The sequence below is a fragment of the Alligator sinensis genome, unplaced genomic scaffold (genome assembly GCF_000455745.1).
Source record: "Alligator sinensis unplaced genomic scaffold, ASM45574v1 scaffold23_2, whole genome shotgun sequence".
Taxonomy (NCBI): domain Eukaryota; kingdom Metazoa; phylum Chordata; order Crocodylia; family Alligatoridae; genus Alligator; species Alligator sinensis.
This window is the reverse complement of record NW_005842700.1, coordinates 822,211-826,142: the sequence shown is the minus strand read 5'-3', so window position 1 is coordinate 826,142 and position 3,932 is coordinate 822,211. Positions and strand designations below refer to the sequence as shown.

Genomic DNA, 3,932 nt, shown 5'->3' with positions numbered 1-3,932 from the left:
CGCGGGGGCTGCGCTGCTGCTGCCGGGTCCGTGCGCCGCCGCCGCCGCCAGGTGAGAGGGGGGCACGCGTGTGTGCGTGCGTGTGCGTGTGCGTGTGCGCCCGGCGCGGGGGGGAGGGGAGCAGCGGACCGGAGCGCCCGCGCCTGGGGGGAGTCCGGCCGGCCACCGAGCGTGCGCACGGTCATGCGCGCGCACGCACAGACACGCACAGAGACGGGCGCACACACACACACACACACACACGGATGCATAGATAGATACACGTAGCCACGCAAACACACACGCATAGATAGATGCACACACACGCATAGACTTGCACACAGAGACGCACAAACACATGCACACAGACACACACACATGCATAGACACCCGCATGCATAGAGACACACGCACACAGAGACACAAACACACGCACACAGAGACACACACACACAGAGACACAAACACACGCACACAGAGATGCACACATAGAGACATGCAAACGTACTCATAGAGACACATAGGAACACAAACACGTGCATAGAGACGCACATAGATACACATAGAGACACATACATGCATAGAGAGACACACATAGACATGCACACAGACATGCACAGACATAGATAAGCACAAGCATGCACACAGAGACGTGCACACAGACATGCGCAGACAGATACACACATGCACAGAGACACATGCACAGACATATAGATACGCACACGCATGCACACAGACACACATGCACACAGAGACACACTCAGAGACATGCACATACACATAGATGTGCACACAGAGACGCACTCAGAGACGTGCATAGATACACGTAGCCACACAAGCACGCATGCATAGACACACGCAGACAGATGCACACACATGCATAGACTTACACAGAGACACACAAACACGTGCACACATAGAGACACAGGCACACACACATGCATAGACACCTGCATGCATAGAGACACATGCACACAGAGATACAAACACATGCACACAGCGACACACGTGTGTGCACAGAGACACACACATAGACACGCAAACACACATGCACTCAGACACACAGGAACACAAACACGGGCATAGAGACACATAGATACACGCACATAGAGACGTACATGCATAGAGACACGTACACAGGGACACACATAGTCATGCACAGACACATGCACACAGACACATGCACAGACATAGATACGCACACGCATGCACACAGACACATGCACAGACATAGATATGCATACGCACGCCACAGACACATGCACACAGAGACACATGCACACAGAGACACACTCAGAGACATGCACATACACACAGATATGCACACACATGCACACACAGACACACACATGCATAGAGACGCATACACAGAGACACACCCGGCGCCCGCTGCGCGCTGCAGCTCTCCCTGCGGGTGGGGTGTGGTGGGGTGGGGTGGGTGCCTGGCTGGGGAAGACAGGCCCAGCACGAGGCTCCCTGGGCTCTGGGCTCCAGGCTTGAAAGAGGCCTGGGGTGTCCCCGGTAGCGGGTGGGGTGAGGAGGGTTGGCAGGAGCTGGGCACGTTCAGCTTGCAGAAAAGGCTTTTACCTCCTGGTCAGGTTGGTACGGACTGAGGGGTTTTGCCTTCCTCTGTAGCAGGGGCACGGTCCTCTACGTGGCATCGCTTGAGCGTGTACTGACGGCATGTCACAGCAGCAGGACGTTGGGTGCCTGGTACCCGCTTCGCTGGTGGCAGGTTCAGGTGTTATGCCTTGTGTTCTTTCAGGTTTGATGGCAGTCTGATGGAGAGTTTCACTTATGGCTTGTACAGGATGGTTTGCACAGGGCTGATCCTGCCTCGGGCAGTGGGTTGGATTAGATGTGGCCTCCGGAGGTCCCTTCCAGCATCACTTCTCTAGGATTTTACGATTCAGTTCCTGCCTCGGCCCCACAGGGCTGCAGAGAGGGGACTTGGGTATCCCTGATTCTGTCCTGATGGGGACCGGCTCTTCCCTGGCGTGAACCAGGTTGGTTCCCAGCTGCTGTGGGCTGGGGCAGTGGTGTCAGGCGTATGACCCATGGCACTGTATGATTTAGATTGATATCATGCCCCAACCCCAGCCCCCTTCTGCATGTGGCATACAGGCCAGACCCCATGCTGCGTGCACTGCAGGCAGCACAGGGGTCCAGTCTGGGATAGTGTCCACTGTGGATCAGGCCCCCTATGCCATTGTGGGCAGCATGCGCCCTGTGTCCAGGGGGCCACATGCCCAGCAAGCTGCAGGCTGGATCGGCCACACGTGCTGCGCAGGGGGGCCAGCACAGGGCACGTGCTTCATGCTGCACCTGGTGAGACGAGTGGCATTTATAGCACTGGGTGCATTGCCTTGTTTATGGGCCCTTTGTAGTGACGTAAGAGGAGGATGAATTTGACTCTCTGACAGCAGCAAACCATTGCTCCTTTAGTCCCCTGTGTGCTGCTGCCTCTTGGTTTAGGTAAGTCCTGGTGGTGTGTGAACAAGGGGTCCTCCTGCGAGAGCCCTCCGGGGCTAACTAGAAGCTTTGCATCCTGCTTCTTTGTGTTCCCCGGAGCTTCAGAGCAGGAAGTGAAACTATCGCTGGCTTGCTATAGCCGCTGTCCCCGCAGGCCTCTGTGCAAGCTGGAGCTCCTGCAGAGCTGCCAGACTCCAAGTCACTTGGATCAGGCTCCTCTTTCTAACCTGACTCTAACCTCTGTAGCTCCTATTCGCCTCTGCAACACAGCATATATGAAAGAGAAAGGTCATCTTTATTGAGACACTGGATTTGAGTCCAAGCAGAGTGTCCTTGGTGTTATATCCCACAAGCGAGCCTAGGTTCCTGCCATAGCAGTAGATGTTTAGTAAACGCGGTGCTGCAACATACGGTAGTTAACTCATTGGACTGACTGAAAGTATTCAATTACTGTGTGTATTTCAATCATTGGAGAATAGGACTGGCAGGGCCCTTGGGAGGTCATCCCTTCCAAACAACCCCTGCTCAGTCTAAACCAGGGGTGGGCAATTATTTGGGCCCAAGGGCCACATAGGGAGTTTTGGGGAGCTGTTGTGGGCTGGGTCAGTCTCCCCCCTCTACCCGGGGCTCCGCCCCCCCCCCCCCCCCCCCCCACACACTCAGTAGCTCACCAAACCTCACTATGTGGGATGGGGCTGCAGGGGTGGAGGTAGGGGGAGCTGGTGTGGGCGCGGGCAGCAGCTTCAGCCTCCAGCCTGCCCTTCTACCCCAAGGAGAGGCTCAGGCAGATGCCCCGATCTCCAGGGGGAAGCTGCCACCTGCGTCTGCAGCTGATGCTGGCGCCCACCCAGCACTGCTTGCCATGCACATGCGTGGGTTGGGAGCTGATGCAAGCTGTGGGGCTGTGCTGTAGGTGCAGGATGGTTGGGGGAAGAAAGGGCAGGGAAGGGGCAGACAGAGACTGAGAAATGAGGTACCCATGATGAGTGGTAGCGGCCGGTGCTGGGTGATGGGGAAAAGCAGGAACTGGCAGTGGGTACACTCGCTGCTTCCAGGGCACTTCTGGCTGTGGCTGCCCAGAGCCTACCCTGGGGCTGCCCTGTGGCTCCTCTCCTGTGCCACCACCTCGCAGGCCCAGGGCAGGGCAACAGCCAGAAGGAGCCACAGGGCAGCCCAGGCTTGGGCTTTGGGCAGCCACAGCCAGAAGGGCCTTGGAAGCAGTAAGTGTGCCCACTGCCAGCTCCTGCTTTTGCCCAGTGCCCAGCACTGGCTGCTGTTGCTCATCATGGGCAGGGCTGATTCTCTCAGCCTCCCCCTTTTCCCTCCTTCCCACTTACTGCCTTAGCAGAAATCCAGGGCAGCCTAAGGGCCAAAAGGGGAGCACACAAAAAGTGGAAACAGGGAGAGATCACCAAAGACAAATATACCTCCTCTGCTCGCGCTTGTAGGGAGGCAGTTAGACGGGCCAAAGCTACCATGGA

General features: G+C 56.7%; 1 protein-coding gene across 1 annotated transcript in view; it reads left to right on the top strand.

Moving 5' to 3' along the window:
* Positions 1 to 3,932, top strand: part of MAVS (mitochondrial antiviral signaling protein) — a 17,685-nt gene continuing 13,753 nt past the window's right edge. The window contains exon 1 of the mRNA XM_014524896.2: positions 1 to 51. The gene's annotated coding sequence lies outside the window, so the exon portion shown is untranslated. The remainder of the gene's footprint in view (positions 52 to 3,932) is intronic.